General features: G+C 50.6%; 1 pseudogene; it reads left to right on the forward strand.

Annotated features, from left to right (window-relative positions):
• The first annotated feature begins 5,240 nt into the window (after nt 1-5,240).
• LOC135505253 (probable glutamate receptor) lies at nt 5,241-15,091 on the forward strand (annotated as a pseudogene).
• The last annotated feature ends 2,180 nt before the right edge of the window (nt 15,092-17,271 follow it).

Consider the following 17,271-nt stretch of genomic DNA (forward strand, 5'->3'; position numbering starts at 1 on the left):
TGGTATACGGTACGCTGGGGGATTGGACAGAAGGTAGTGGTATACGATGCGCTGGGGGATTGGACAGATAGTATGCGATAGTGGTTGGACAGAAGGGTACGATGCGCTGGGGGATTGGACAGAAGGTGGTGGTTACGGTACACTGGGGGATTGGACAGAAGGTAGTGGTGTACGGTACGCTGGGGGATTGGACAGAAGGTAGTGGTATTTACGGTACGCTGAGGGATTGGACATAGAAGGTAGTGGTATGATGCGCTGGGGGATTGGACAGAAGGTAGTGGTATCACGATGCAGCTGGGATTGGACGAAGGTGGTGGTGTACGGTACGCTGGGGGATTGGACAGAAGGTGGTGGTATACGGTACGCTGGGGGATTGGACAGAAGGTGGTGGTATACGGTACGCTGGGGGATTGGACAGAAGGTGGTGGTATACGGTACGCTGGGGGATTGGACAGAAGGTGGTGGTATACGGTACGCTGGGGGATTGGACAGAAGGTAGTGGTGTACGGTGCGCTGGGGGGATTGGACAGAAGGTGGTGGTATACGGTACAGCTGGGGGATTGGACAGAAGGTGGTGGTATACGGTACGCTGGGGGATTGGACAGAAGGTAGTGGTGTACGGTACGCTGGGGGATTGGACAGAAGGTGGTGGTATACGGTACGCTGGGGGATTGGACAGAAGGTGGTGGTGTACGGTACGCTGGGGGATTGGACAGAAGGTGGTGGTGTACGGTACGCTGGGGGATTGGACAGAAGGTGGTGGTTTACGGTACGCTGGGGGATTGGACAGAAGGTGGTGGTGATACGGTACGCTGGGGATTGGACAGAAGGTGGTGGTATACGGTACGCTGGGGGATTGGACAGAAGGTGGTGGTGTACGGTACGCTGGGGGATTGGACAGAAGGTGGTGGTGTACGGTACGCTGGGGGATTGGACAGAAGGTGGTGGTGTACGGTACGCTGGGGGATTGGACAGAAGGTATCAGGTAGCGGTATACGGTATTATTATTTTCAATAACAGCCTAGGAACCGTGGGTTAGTTTGAACAACATATTTTATACCTTGTCAGCTCAGGGATTTGATCTTGCAACCTTTTGGTGTGTGTGTGTCCGTACTCCTGTGTGTGTGTGTGTGTGTCCGTACTCCTGTGTGTGTGTGTCCGTACTCCTGTGTGTGTGTGTCCGTAATCCTGTGTGTGTGTGTGTCCGTACTCCTGTGTGTGTGTGTGGGTGTCCGTACTCGTGTGTGTGTGTGTCCGTACTCCTGTGTTGTGTGTGTCCGTACTCCTGTGTGTGTCCGTACTCCTGTGTGTGTGTGTGTGTCCGTACTCCTGTGTGTGTGTGTGTCCGTACTCCTGTGTGTGTGTGTGTTCCGTACTCCTGTGTGTGTGTGTCCGTACTCCTGTGTGTGTGTCCGTACTCCTGTGTGTGTGTCCGTACTCCTGTGTGTGTGTGTCCGTACTCCTGTGTGTGTGTGTGTCCGTACTCCGGTGTGTGTGTGTGTCCGTACTCCTGTGTGTGTGTCCGTACTCCTGTGTGTGTGTGTGTCCGTACTCCTGTGTGTGTGTGTGTCCGTACTCCGTGTGTGTGTGTGTGTGTGTCCGTACTCCTGTGTGTGTGTGTGTGTGTGTCCGTACTCCTGTGTGTGTGTGTGTCCGTACTCCTGTGTGTGTGTGTGTGTCCGTACTCCTGTGTGTGTGTGTGTGTCCGTACTCCGTGTGTGTGTGTGTGTCCGTACTCCTGTGTGTGTGTGTGTGTCCGTACTCCTGTGTGTGTGTGTGTGTCCGTACTCCTGTGTGTGTGTGTGTGTGTGTGTGCTCCTGTGTGCTGTGTGTGTGTACTCTGTGTGTGTGTGTCCGTACTCCGTGTGTGTGTGTGTGTCCGTACTCCTGTGTGTGTGTGTGTCCGTACTCCTGTGTGTGTGTGTGTCCGTACTCCTGTGTGTGTGTGTGTCCGTACTCCTGTGTGTGTGTGTCCGTACTCCTGTGTGTGTGCGTGTGTCCGTACTCCTGTGTGTGTGCGTGTGTCCGTACTCCTGTGTGTGTGCGTGTGTCCGTACTCCTGTGTGTGTGTGTGTGTCCGTACTCCTGTGTGTGCGTGTGTCCGTACTGTGTGTGTGTGTGTGTCCGTACTCCGTGTGTGTGTGTGTCCGTACTCCTGTGTGTGTGTGTGTGTCCGTACTCCGTGTGTGTGTGTGTGTCCGTACTCCTGTGTGTGTGGTGTGTCCGTACTCCTGTGTGTGTGTGTGCCCGTACTCCTGTGTGTGTGTGTGTGTCCTTACTCCTGTGTGTGTGTGTGTGTCCGTACTCCTGTGTGTGTGTGTGTGTGTGTGTGTCTGTACTCCTGTGTGTGTGTGTGTCTGTACTCCGGTGTGTGTGTGTGTGTCCGTACTCCTGTGTGTGTGTGTGTGTCCGTACTCCGTGTGTGTGTGTGTCCGTACTCCTGTGTGTGTGTGTGTGTGTCCGTACTCCTGTGTGTGTGCGTGTGTCCGTACTCCTGTGTGTGTGTGTGTGTCCGTACTCCTGTGTGTGTGTGTGTGTCCGTACTCCTGTGTGTGTGTGTGTGTGTCCGTACTCCGTGTGTGTGTGTGTCCGTACTCCTGTGTGTGTGTGTGTCCGTACTCCGTGTGTGTGTGTGTGTGTCCGTACTCCTGTGTGTGTGTGCTGTGTGTCTGTACTCCTGTGTGTGTGCGTGTGTCCGTACTCCTGTGTGTGCGTGTGTCCGTACTCCTGTGTGTGTGTGTGTGTGTCCGTACTCCCGTGTGTGTGTCCGTACTCCTGTGTGTGTGTGTGTCCGTACTCCCGTGTGTGTGTGTGTGTGTGTCCGTACTCCTGTGTGTGTGCGTGTGTCTGTACTCCTGTGTGTGTGCGTGTGTCCGTACTCCTGTGTGTGTGTGTGTCCGTACTCCTGTGTGTGTGCGTGTGTCCGTACTCCTGTGTGTGTGTGTGTCCGTACTCCTGTGTGTGTGTGTGTCCGTACTCCTGTGTGTGTGCGTGTGTCCGTACTCCTGTGTGTGTGTGTGTGTCCGTACTCCTGTGTGTGTGTGTGTGTGTGTGTCTGTACTCCTGTGTGTGTCGTCTGTACTCCTGTGTGTGTGTGTCTGTACTCCTGTGTGTGTGACTGTGCTCCTGTGTGTGTGTGTCTGTACTCCTGTGTGTGTGTGTGTCCGTACTCCTGTGTGTGTGTGTCTGTACTCCGTGTGTGTGTGTGTCCGTACTCCGTGTGTGTGTGTGTGTGTGTGTGTGTGTGTGTGTGTGTGTGTGTGTCTGTACTCCTTGTGTGTGTGTGTGTCTGTACTCCTGTGTGTGTGTGTGTCCGTACTCCTGTGTGTGTGTGTGTCCGTACTCTGTGTGTGTGTGTGTCCGTACTCCGTGTGTGTGTGTCCGTACTCGTGTGTGTGTGTGTGTGTGTGTGTGTGTGTCTGTACTCCGTGTGTGTGTGTGTCTGTACTCCTGTGTGTGTGTGTCCGTACTCCTGTGTGTGTGTGTGTCCGTACTCCTGTGTGTGTGTGTGTCCGTGCTGTGTGTGTGTGTGTGTGTGTGTGTGTCCGTACTCCTGTGTGTGTGTGTGTGTGTGTGTCTGTACTCCTGTGTGTGTGTGTGTGTGTCCGTACTCCGTGTGTGTGTGTGTCCGTACTCCTGTGTGTGTGTGTGTGTCCGTACTCCTGTGTGTGTGTGTGTGTGTGTGCGTGCTCCTGTGTGTGTGTGTGTGTGTGTCCGTACTCCTGTGTGTGTGTGTGTCTGTGTGTGTGTGTGTCTGTACTCCTGTGTGTGTGTGTGTGTGCTCGTGTGTGTGTGTCCGTACTCCGTGTGTGTGTGTCCGTACTCCTGTGTGTGTGTGTCTGTACTCCTGTGTGTGTGTGTCTGTACTCCTGTGTGTGTGTGTCTGTACTCCTGTGTGTGTGTGGTCTGTACTCCGGTGTGTGTGTGTGTCCGTACTCCTGTGTGTGTGTGTGTGTCGTGTGTGTGTGTGTGTGTGTGTGTGTGTGTGTGTGTGTGTGTGTGTGTGTGTGTGTGTGTGTCTGTACTCCTGTGTGTGTGTGTCTGTACTCCTGTGTGTGTGTGTCTGTACTCCTGTGTGTGTGTGTCCGTACTCCTGTGTGTGTGTGTGTGTCCGTACTCTGTGTGTGTGTGTGTCCGTACTCCTGTGTGTGTGTGTGTGTGTGTGTGTGTGTGTGTGTGCTCTGTGTGTGTGTGTGTCCGTACTCCTGTGTGTGTGTGTGTGTCTGTACTCCTGTGTGTGTGTGTGTGTGTGTGTCCGTACTCCTGTGTGTGTGTGTCCGTACTCCTGTGTGTGTGTATGTGTCCGTACTCCTGTGTGTGTGTGTGTGTGTGTGTGTGTGTCCGTACTCTTGTGTGTGTGTGTGTCCGTACTCCTGTGTGTGTGTGTGTGTGTGTGTGTGTCCGTACTCCTGTGTGTGTGTGTGTGTGTGTGTGTGTCCGTTCTCCTGTGTGTGTGTGTGTGTCCGTACTCCTGTGTGTGTGTGTGTGTGTTCGTACTCCTGTGTGTGTGTGTGTGTGTGTCCGTACTCCCGTGTGTGTGTGTCCGTACTTCTGTGTGTGTGTGTCCGTACTCCTGTGTGTGTGTGTGTGTCCGTACTCCTGTGTGTGTGAGTATGTGTGTGTCTGTACTCCGGTGTGTGTGTGTGTGTCCGTACTCCATTGTGTGTGTGTGTGTCCGTACTCCATTGTGTGTGTGTGTGTCCGTATTCCTGTGTGTGTTGTGTGTCCGTACGCATGTGTGTGTGTCCGTACGCCTTGTGTGTGTGTGTCCGTACGCCTTGTGTGTGTGTGTCCGTACGCCTGTGTGTGTGTGTGTGTCCGTACGCATGTGTGTGTGTGTGTCCGTACGCCTGTGTGTGTGTGTGTGTCTGTACGCCTGTGTGTGTGTGTCCGTACGCCTGTGTGTGTGTGTCCGTACTCCTGTGTGTGTGTGTGTCCGTACGCCTGTGTGTGTGTGTGTCCGTACGCCTGTGTGTGTGTGTGTCCGTACGCCTCGTGTGTGTGTGTGTGTCCGTACGCCTGTGTGTGTGTGTGTCTGTACGCCTGTGTGTGTGTGTCCGTACGCCTTGTGTGTGTGTGTCCGTACGCCTGTGTGTGTGTGTGTCCGTACGCCTGTGTGTGTGTGTGTCCGTACGCCTGTGTGTCTGGGTGTCCGTACCCCGTGTGCGTCTGGGTGTCCATACACCCGTGTGTGTGCCTGCTCTTGTCTCCCCCTATCTATCAGGAGGCCGAACTGGCGTGTTGCCTCTCTGACCCTCACATCGACCAGGGAACAGGGGGTGGAGATGAGCACTCCCTTCATGCAAACAGGCATTGGTTTCATCCTGAGCAGGGACCTGGGCTCCGAGGAGAGCCACTCCTCAGCTTCCTCTTCCCCTTCTCCACCGAAATGTGGGTGGGCATCCTCCTGGCCTTCCTGGTGACCGGCCTCTGCATACATCTGGTGGCTAGGTGAGCTAAAATGATCATCTCCGGCCTTATTTTTTTAAATGTTTTTATTTAACCTTATTTATACAGTTTTTTCTCTCTCGTTGAGTTAACATCTCTTTTCCAAGAGAGACCTGGTCCAATAGCAGCAGGGAGAACAACGTTTCAGACAAAAACAACTTACATACACTAACACAACATTAAACAAAACTATAAACACACATACAGTACAACAATTACATATTACGTAAAAAAAAACACGGAAGTCTTGACTAAGAAAACAGCTATTCTAAAGACAACTACACTCTTCCATGATGTATACATCAATCAAGTGTTTAAACTCCACCAACGAAACTAGATCATCAAATTGGGCCTCTCCAATTATTTGGTGGTCAGGTGACCATCTCCTTGGCCTCATTCCAAATCAAACCCCTAGCTAGCTATGAACACTAGGCACTTCGGGGGAAATCCTAACTTCCACTTAAATCCAATTTCACTTCGTCATCCGTTGAAGTCAATGAGATTACATGAGAATTTGACTTGTATAAAAATAGAAGTTAGGATTCATCCTTTTGCATAACAATATGGGGGGATTGGACAGAAGGTATCAGGATCAACATAGAAATGATGCATCATGCTATGAAACAAATAGGCTATGTACGTCAAGTATACAAACCATAGCGTGGGAGATTGTAGTTCAAATGATGTCAACGGAAGTAGAAACTGCACTGCTAATTCATTCTTTGTAAAAATGTGGTTTGGCCGCTGTCCAGACAATGAAGAAGATAGATCTCAATGGTCACTTTGTGTTTCTGCCCACACCAGGATAAGCCCCTGTGAGTGGGCAGACCCCGAGACAGACGAACACAGCTTCACTCTCCTGCACAGCTTCTGGTACATCACTGGAGCCCTGACCCTGCAAGGTAACCGCAGCTATGAGTCAAATCGCCCCGGAGTCAAACCGCTGCTTCCGAGGCACATTTAAAATGGAGCCATCTTATTTTAGCAAAGGGAGTCTAGACAGCGTGTTTCTTTCCTACTATGAAGACGAGAAGAGTCGAGAACACCATAGAATATGCACTAGTGTGGGTCCACTAAATATGGCCGCCAGTCTACCCAGTCTGGACAGGGGTTTATGTTCCTGCTATGAAGACTAGAAGAGTCTAGAACACCATAGAATATGCACTAGTGTGGGTCCACTAAATATGGCCGCCAGTCTACCCAGTCTGGACAGGGGTTTATGTTCCTGCTATGAAGACTAGAAGAGTCTAGAATACCATAGAATCTGCTTTACTGTGGGTCCACTAAATATGGCCGCCAGTCTACCCAGTCTGGACAGGGGTTTATGTTCCTGCTATGAAGACTAGAAGAGTCTAGAACACCATAGAATCTGCTTTACTGTGGGTCCACTAAACATGGCCGCCAGTCTACCCAGTCTGGACAGGGGTTTATGTCTGCTATGAAGACTAGAAGAGTCTAGAACACCATAGAATCTGCTTTACTGTGGGTCCACTAAATATGGCCGCCAGTCTACCCAGTCTGGACAGGGGTTTATGTTCCTGCTATGAAGACTAGAAGAGTCTAGAACACCATAGAATCTGCTTTACTTTGGGTCCACTAAATATGGCCGCCAGTCTACCCAGTCTGGACAGGGGGTTATGTTCCTGCTATGAAGACTAGAAGAGTCTAGAACACCATAGAATCTGCATTAGTGTGGGTCCACTAAATATGGTCATTAGTCTACCCAGTCTGGACAGGGGTTTATGTTCCTGCTATGAAGACTAGAAGAGTCTAGAACACCATAGAATCTGCATTAGTGTTGGTCCACTAAATATGGCCGCCAGTCTACCCAGTCTGGACAGGGGTTTATGTTCCTGCTATGAAGACTAGAAAAGAGTCTAGAACACATAGAATCTGCATTAGTGTTGGTCCACTAAATATGGCCGTCAGTCTACCCAGTCTGGACAGGGGTTTATGTTCTTCTATGAAGACAAGGATTGTCTCAACCAGGATTTTTGGTTCCTTTTCTTCTTTATTGTCCCTGAAAGTAACATAGAACCTAAAAGATAAACAATAAGGAAAAAGTGTAATTTGAGCTTCTAACCAACACAGCAGGTGTTATTACACTTACATGCGAGAGAAATCTATGTAATCTAAGTTATTTAAAAAACATTTTCTACATATAATTAAATGAAACATAATATATGTATGTTTGTGTTTTGCATTCTCAGGTGCTGGCCCACACCCTAAATGCCTGTCTGGTCGCGTTATCAGCGCCGTCTGGTGGGTGTTCGCGGTGGTGCTCCTGGCCTACTTGCAACTTTAACGCCATGCTACGCTCGGATTCCAAACATGTCTCAGTGAATAACTTCTGAGGAGTTGGCCAAACAGGACGTCTATCGACTACGGAACAGTCAAGGGGGATCCACGTTCAACTTCTTCAAAGTATGTGTTGCTTTAAAAATAATAAGAACCCACACACATTTATTCCTTAGTAAACGTCAAGGTAGTATAGAGCCAGATACCTGCCAAAAGGGTTGAACATGCGTATCGTTAAGATCATAAGAAAATCCATACGTAAAGTGTTAGGATCATAAGAAAATCCATACGTAAAGAGTTAAGATCATAAGAAAAGCCATGCGTAAAGTGTTAGGATTGTAAGAAAAGCCATACGTAAAGTGTTAAGATCATAAGAAAAGCCATCCATAAAGTGTTAAGATCAAAGTAAGATCTCAAAAAGCCATCCATAAAGTGTTAAGATCATAAGAAAAGCCATACGTAAAGTGTTAAGATTGAAAAGAAAAGCCATGCGTGAAACGTAAACATGAAATTTCATCTGTGAACATACAAAATACCATGTTGTGATTATGGACCCAACTTATAGGCTTGAACAAATCTTTTGTAGCAATTCTGACGTACAATACCTTTCAGAGTTTTGGCAGTGTCATCCCACCAACAAAAGAAGGTACACCAAACGGCCTATGAGGAGTGCTACCCGAACAAGAATAACATTGTATTAAAACGCAGGGAAACCGGAAAGAGGTATCCTGCACATTTTCAAGATAAAAGCCTTTTCTTTCTTTAATACTCCTCAGTTGAGTTTTCTTCACATTTAGGAAGCTAATGTAATAGATTTATTTGCCCGAGTAGGTCTGGATAGCACTAGCTGTATTATGCCTACAACAGTGACGTTTCAGTCTGCTGGCTGGGTCTCTACAGCATGGGTATGTCTCTGGGTGACGGGGACATCCCCACGCATGCACCTTATCAACATATGACTAATTTCAATATTGCATAACCAGTAGTATCTACCAGGAATAATGAATCATAACCAGTATTATCTACCAGGAATAATGAATCATAACCAGTAGTATCTACCAGGAATAATGAATCATAACCAGTATTATCTACCAGGAATAATGAATCATAACCAGTATTATCTACCAGGAATAATGAATCATAACCAGTATTATCTACCAGGAATAATGAATCATAACCAGTATTATCTACCAGGAATAATGAATCATAACCAGTATTATCTACCAGGAATAATGAATCATAACCAGTATTATCTACCAGGAATAATGAATCATAACCACTAGTATCTACCAGGAATAATGAATCATAACCACTAGTATCTACCAGGAATAATGAATCATAACCACTAGTATCTACCAGGAATAATGAATCATAAACAGTATTATCTACCAGGAATAATGAATCATAACCACTAGTATCTACCAGGAATAATGAATCATAACCAGTATTATCTACCAGGAATAATGAATCATAACCAGTATTATCTACCAGGAATAATGAATCATAACCACTAGTATCTTCCAGGAATAATGAATCATAACCAGTATTATCTTCCAGGAATAATTAGGAATAATGAATCATAACCAGTATTATCTACCAGGAATAATGAATCATAACCAGTATTATCTACCAGGAATAATGAATCATAACCACTAGTATCTACCAGGAATAATGAATCATAACCACTAGTATCTACCAGGAATAATAGCTGTCTGGTGAATCTATGAATTATGTGTGACCACGTGAGTTTTGACACTCAACATATTTTCTTATAGAATATTTTGATATTTTTGTCATCAGTCTAAATCTTGCCAAAGCATATTCTGTAGGAGGGGTTAATATGAATTTAAAATAATGTGACATGATTTATATGAATTGGGTCATGAACATATGGACTTTGAAATGAACAAGGGAGAGGTTAAACGTAGGCCGAGTCTGGCATAGCTTATTCCCACACTTTACAAAACTGTTGCAGTGGTTTTAGTAGTCTCCGTGGAAGGCTCTTCCTCCATCACGACACTGCTGCCCAGTTGAAGAGCTTGTGTTCTCCATGCAGCACCACAGCACCATGCATCTTTGTAAAAGCACCCTCAGCTTCAGAAGATCTACTCTGGAGGCATTCAGCCATAGTCATTTTCATCAAGTAATTTGCTGAAGGCCCAAGCCTATACACATCATCTATAGTATAACATCGTTATTGCATGCAGTTCTAAAATAAGATCTAGGCTTTTGTTTTGGAAATGAAACTGTAGCCAAAGCAACTTAACATGTAGGAGAGCGATTGATGACTTAAAATAACTGGCTACATGATTTATGTCCTTTAGGTCATGAACATAAAGGACTTGAACTGAACATAGGGTTAAACGTAGGCAGTCAATCAACCAACTTTCCCACACTTTACAAAAACTGTTCATGTCCTTTAGTTAGTTGATTGACTAGCTAACTTCGACTCCTCACGACACTGCTGTCCATTAGTTGGTTGATTGACTAGCTACATTCAGTTCATGTCCTTTAGTTGGTTGATTGACTAGCAACTTTGACTGGCACCTTCAGTTCATGTCCATTAGTTGGTTGATTGACTAGCTACATTCAGTTCATGTCCTTTAGTTGGTTGATTGACTAGCTAACTTCGACTGGCTACGTTCAGTTCATGTCCATTAGTTGGTTGATTGACTAGCTACATTCAGTTCATGTCCTTTAGTTGGTTGATTGACTAGCTAACTTCTACTAGCTACGTTCAGTTCATGTCCTTTAGTTGGTTGATTGACTGGCTACATTCAGTTCATGTCCTTTAGTTGGTTGATTGACTAGCTTTCCTAAAGGACATGGACTGGCTAACTTTGACTAGCTACATTCAGTTCAGCTTTAGTCAATCCCATTGACTCGCTAACTTCGACTAGCTACGTTCAGTTCATGTCCTTTAGTTGGTTGATTGACTGGCTACATTCAGTTCATGTCCTTTAGTTGGTTGATTGACTGGCTACATTCAGTTCATGTCCTTTAGTTGGTTGATTGACTGGCTACATTCAGTTCATATCCTTTAGTTGGTTGATGGACTAGCTAACTTTGACTAGCTACATTCAGTTCATGTCCTTTAGTTGGTTGATGGATGTTACGCACGCACCTATGAAGAGGGAACGCAACACCCTGCTACAACTAAACTCTCCGTGAAGTGAAAAAGGTATGGACTGTAGGTGCAAGAAAGAATGACAACAAGCAGAATGTGGTACCGTTTACCAGGACTTTATTCCTTCACACGGTAATATGGGGAAAAGGGACTGGACGGAAACCAAAGCAAAGAAAGTAAATCTCAATGCCCCCCTCTCCTATCTTACCTGCCTACCCACTACTTACCTAATTTAGCACCACCTGGTGCCCTAACCAAAATAAGCAAGGGGTGGTCCGCTCAGGTCTTACCTAGTGTGCCTAGACAGCGAATATGCTACGGGTATATGTGTGTGTGCATGCCCGCAGGCCTCTTGCCTAAGCACTCCCTAGGTGCCTTCCCTTACCCCTGGAAACAAATGAAACAGAATATTAAACAATTTCACAAACAAACTAAGAAACAAAGAACATCAAATAAGCTCTATCTGAGCAACAAACTCACAAAACATACCAACTCTCAGCCCAGCAAAATTCTCCTGCAATGACCTCCCAGCAAATCTCCCTCCTGAACAGAACACTGGCATTTATATAACTTCAGAATGAATGGGTAATTGGGGACAGCTGCGTCTTGACGAGGGGGCGGGGTCAGCTCTCCAATTAGCCATGGAGTCGACCAATCAGCTGCTTGAGGGATTTCAGGAAGCCATTTCCTGAAATAAACACATGCAAATACACAAACTACAACACATAAACTGGGGAACGTAACAATGGACTAGCTAACTTTGACTAGCTACATTCAGTTCATGTCCTTTAGTTGGTTGATTGACTAGCTAACTTTGACTAGCTACATTCAGTTCATGTCCTTTAGTTGGTTGATTGACTAGCTACGTTCGGTTCATGTCCTTTAGTTGGTTGATTGACTAGCTAACTTTGACTAGCTACATTCAGTTCATGTCCTTTAGTTGGTTAATTGAGTTCATGCTAACTTGACTAGCTAACTGGCTACGTTCAGTTCATGTCCTTTAGTTGGTTGATTGACTAGCTAACTTCGACTGGCTACGTTCGGGTTCATGTCCTTTAGTTGGTTGATTGACTAGCTAACTTCGACTAGCTACATTCAGTTCATGTCCTTTAGTTTGTTGATTGACTGGCTACATTCAGTTCATGTCCTTTAGTTGGTTGATGGACTGGCAATCTCGACTGGCTACATTCAGTTCATGTCCTTTAGTTGGTTGATTGACTAGCTAACTTCTACTAGCTACGTCGGGGTTCATGTCCTTTGCAGATGCCACAAATGTTTGTACGCATAAAAGATTTGTAAATTCAAGTAAAGGGAGACATTCATAGTCATAACATAGGGTATGTACGTTCTGTGATCTATTTGAACGCTGTTTCATGTTTACTTTTCATGTTTATGTTTCATGTTTACGCCATGTTTAAAGCTTTGGATTTTCTTTTGATCCTAATGATACCTGCCAAAAGGTTGACCGTATGCATCTGGCTCCATAATGGAAGTCAATAAATGTATTTTCTTATCGGTACCTGTTCGTATTTCTGCACATTCTTCCATGGTGGGTTTCCGGATGAAAGAGTAGAACTGGAACCGCTTATGTCTCAACAACACCAGCCAAAATCAATTGTATCAATTTTTGCATTTCTACGGTTCTCATTTCGCTCACATTTCCAGAACTCCAACAACCCCACCTACCGACGCATCTACCAGCATATGGAGAGAAGAAGAGTTGCGTGGCTTCAGTGGAAGAGGGCAATCGACGCACCCAGGAAGGCAACTATGCCTTTATTGGAGAGGCAGCATCTCTGACCTGGCTGTGGCTCGCGCTACTGCAATCTGATACGAAGCAGCGAACTCATCAAAGGAGAGGATACAGCATTGCAGCACCCTTAGGTGAGCGACTAGCAGCCGAGTCCACGGTACCCCCTAGGTGAGCTCCCTAGCAGCCGAGTCCACGGTACCCCCAGGTGAGCCCCTAGCAGCCGAGTCCACTGTACTTCTAGGTGAGCCCCTAGCAGCTGAGTCCTCTGTGCCCCTAGCAGCTGAGTCCGCGGTACCCATAGGTGAGCCCCCCTAGCAGCTGAGTCCACGGTACCCCTAGGTGAGCCCCTAGCAGCTGAGTCCACGGTACCCCTAGGTGAGCCCCTAGCAGCTGAGTCCACGGCACCCAGGTGAGCCCCTAGCAGCTGAGTCCACGGTACCCCCTAGGTGAGCCCCTAGCAGCTGAGTCCACGGTACCCCTAGGTGAGCCCCTAGCAGCTGAGTCCACGGTACTTCTAGGTGAGCCCCTAGCAGCTGAGTCCACGGTACCCCTAGGGTGAGCCCCTAGCAGCTGAGTCCACGGTACCCCTAGGTGAAAGCCCTAGCAGCTGAGTCCACGGTACCCTAGGTGAGCCCCTAGCAGCTGAGTCCACGGTACCACTAGGTGAGCCCCCTAGCAGCTGAGTCCACGGTACCCCTAGGTGAGCCCCTAGCAGCTGAGTCCACGGTACCCTAGGTGAGCCCCCTAGCAGCTGAGTCCACGGTACCTCTAGGTGAGCCCCTAGCAGCTGAGTCCACGGTACCCCTAGTGAGCCCCTAGCAGCTGAGTCCACGGTACCCTAGGTGAGCCCCTAGTAGCTGAGTTCACGGTACCCTAGGTGAGCCCCTAGCAGCTGAGTCCACGGTACTCTAGGTGAGCCCCTAGCAGCTGAGTCCACGGTACTCAGGGTGAGCCCCCCTAGCAGCTGAGTCCACGGTACCCTAGGTGAGCCCCCCTAGCAGCTGAGTCCACGGTACCCCTAGGTGAGCCTAGCAGTTGAGTCCACGGTACCCTCTAGGTGAGCTCCTAGCAGCTGGGAGTCCACGGTACCCCTAGGTGAGCCCTTAGCAGCTGAGTCCACGGCACCCTAGGGTGAGCCCCTAGCAGCTGAGTCCACGGTACCCCTAGGTGAGCCCCTAGCAGCTGAGTCCACGGTACCCCTAGGTGAGCCCCTAGCAGCTGAGTCCACGGTACCCTAGGTGAGCCCCCAGCAGCTGAGTCCACGGTACCCCTAGGTGAGCCCCTAGCAGCTGAGTCCACGGTACCCCTAGGTGAGCTCCCTAGCAGCTGAGTCCACGGTACTCTAGGTGAGCCCCTAGCAGCTGAGTCCACGGTACCCTCAGGGTGAGCTCCCTCAGCAGCTGGGTCCACGGTACTTCTAGGTGAGGCCCTAGCAGCTGGGTCCACGGTACCTCTAGGTGAGCCCCTAGCAGCTGGGTCCACGGTACCCTAGAGAGGCCCTAGCAGCTGGGTCCACGGCAACCCCAGGTGAGGCCCTAGCAGCTGAGTCCACGGTACTTCTAGGTGAGCTCCTCCCTTAGCAGCTGGGTCCACGGTACCCTAGGGTGAGGCCCTCAGCAGCTGGGTCCACGTTACTCCTAGGTGAGCCCCTAGCAGCTGGGTCCACGGTACCTCTAGGAGAGGCCCTAGCAGCTGGGTCCACGGTAACCCTAGGAGAGGCCCTAGCAGCTGGGTCCACGGTAAATTCCTAGGAGGCCCTAGCAGCTGAGTCCACGGTACTTGGTGAGCCCCCTAGCAGCTGGGTCCACGGTACCCCTAGGTGAGCCCCCAGCAGCCGAGTCCACGGTACCCCTAGGTGAGCCCCTAGCAGCTGAGTCCTCGGTGTCCCTAGCAGCTGAGTCCGCGGTACCCATAGGTGAGCCCCCTAGCAGCTGAGTCCACGGTACCCTCTAGGTGAGCTCCCTAGCAGCTGAGTCCACGGTACTCCTAGGTGTCCCCTAGCAGCTGAGTCCACGGTACCAGGTGAGCCCCTAGCAGCTGAGTCCACGTACCCCTAGGTGAGCCCCTAGCAGCTGAGTCCACGGTACCCTAGGTGAGCCCCTAGCAGCTGAGTCCACGGTACCCTAGGTGAGCCCCTAGCAGCTGAGTCCACGGTACCCCTAGGTGAGCCCCCTAGCAGCTGAGTCCACGGTACCCCTAGGTGAGCCCCCTAGCAGCTGAGTCCACGGTACCCCTAGGTGAGCCCTTAGCAGCTGAGTCCACGGTACCCCTAGGTGAGCCCCTAGCAGCTGAGTCCACGGTACCCCTAGGTGAGCCTCTAGCAGCTGAGTCCACGGTACCCCCTAGGTGAGCCCCTAGCAGCTGAGTCCACGGTATTTCTAGGTGAGCCTCTAGCAGCTGAGTCCACGGTACCCCTAGGTGAGCCCCTAGCAGCGGGGTCTAATGTACCCCAGGTGAGGCCCTAGCAGCTGGGTTCCACGGTACCCCTAGTGAGCCCCTTCTAGCAGCTGGGTCCACGGTACCCTAGGAGAGGCTCTAGCAGCTGGGTCCACGGTAAATTCCTAGGTGAGGCCCTAGCAGCTGAGTCCATCGGCACTTGTAGGGTGAGCTCCCTAGCAGCTGGGTCCACGGTACCCCTAGGTGAGGCCCTAGCAGCTGGGTCCACGTTACCCCCAGGTGAGCCCCTAGCAGCTGGGTCTACGGTACCCCTAGGGAGAGCCCCCTAGCAGCTGGGTCCACGGTAACCCTAGGTGAGGCCCTAGCAGCTGGGTCCACGGTACCCCTAGGTGAGCCCCTAGCAGGTGGGTCCACGGCACCCCTAGGTGAGACCCGAGCAGCTGGGTCCACGGTACCCCTAGGGTGAGCTCTTAGCAGCTGGGTCCACGGGGTACCCCTAGGTGAGCCACACTAGCAGCTGGGTCCACGGTACCCTAGGGTGAGGCCTCCAGCTGGGTCCACAGTATCCCCCCTTACTAGATGTTGATAAAATGGAACAAGCAAAGTCAATAAAGGAACATTGGGAATGTTGTCTGTGTGTTTTTATGGGTGGCCTGCTGTGGTGGTGAGTATCTGAAGTATTTGATGTGTGGTTCATTACTTGATACACACACACTTACACACACTGACCCCCTTCTCTCACACATAAAATACTCACACACTAACACACTCCCAACCCCTCCCTGTATCGCCCCTCCCACCTCTCTCCCACCCTCCCTGTATCACTCTCCCACCCTCTCTCCCACCCTCCTCCTCCTCCCTGTATCGCTCTCCCACCCTCCCCCGCATCGCCCTCCCACCCTCCTCCCCGTATTCCCCTCCCACCCCCTCCTCCCGTACGCTCTCCCACCCTCCCCGTATCGCGCCTCCCACCCTCCTCCCCAGACGCTCCCTCCCACCCTCCTCCCCGTATCTCTCTCCCACCCTCCTCCCCGCATCTCTCCCACCCTCCCGTGCATTCTCTCCCACACTCCCTCCCCGTCTCTCTCTCCCACACTCCTCCCCGTCTCTCTCCCACACTCCTCCCCCGTCCTCTCTCCCACACTCCTCCCCGTCTATCTCTCTCCCACCCTCCTCCCCGTCTATCTCTCTCCCACCCTCCCTCCCCGTATCTCTCCCCCTCCCTCCCCCCCCGTATCTCCCTTCCTCCCTCACACCTCCCCGTATCTCTCCCTCCCTCACACCCTCCTCCCCGTATCTCTCCCTCCCTCCTACCAGTATCTCTCCCTCCCTCACACCCTCCTACCCATATCTCTCATTCCCTCACACCCTCCTACCCGTATCTCTCCCTCCCTCACACCCCCCTACCCATATCTCTCCCTCCCTCACACCCTCCTCCCCGTATCTCTCCCTCCCTCACACCCTCCTACCCGTATCTCTCCCTCCCTCACACCCTCCTACCCGTATCTCTACACCCTCCTACCCATATCTCTCCCTCCATCACACCCTCCTCCCCAGTATCTCCTCTCCCACCCTCCTCCCCGTATCTCTCTCCCACCCTCCTCCCCGTATCGCTCTCCCACCCTCCTCCCCGTATCTCTCTCCCACCCTCCTCCCCGTATCTCTTCTCCCACCCTCCTCCCCGTATCTCTCTCCCACCCTCCTCCCGCACACTCTCTCCCACCCTCCTCCCCGCTCTCTCTCCCACACTCCTCCCCGTCTCTCTCTCTCTCCCACACTCCTCCCCGCCTCTCTCTCTCTCTCCCACCCTCCTCCCCGTTCATCTCTCTCCCACCCTCCTCCCCGCATCTCTCCCACCCTCCTCCCCGTATCTCCCTCCCTCACACCTCCCCGTATCTCTCCCCCCTCACACCCTCCTACCCGTATCTCTCCCTCCCTTACAACTCCCCGTATCTCTCCCTCCCTCACACCCTCCTACCCGTATCTCCTCACTCCCTCACACCCTCCTACCCGTACTCTCTCACACCCTCCTACCCATATCTCTCCCTCCATCACACCCTCCCTCCCCGTATCTCTCCCTCCCTCCACACCCTCCTACCCGTATCTCTCCCTCCCTCACACCCCTCCTACCCGTATCTCTCCCTCCCCCTCACACCCTCCTACCCGTATCTCTCCCTCCCTCCTCCGCATCCTCCCTCCCTCCCCGTATCTCTCCTCCCTCACATCCTCCTCCACCTATCTCCTCCCT

Source organism: Oncorhynchus masou, chromosome 18 (assembly GCF_036934945.1).
Source record: "Oncorhynchus masou masou isolate Uvic2021 chromosome 18, UVic_Omas_1.1, whole genome shotgun sequence".
Lineage (NCBI taxonomy): Eukaryota > Metazoa > Chordata > Actinopteri > Salmoniformes > Salmonidae > Oncorhynchus > Oncorhynchus masou.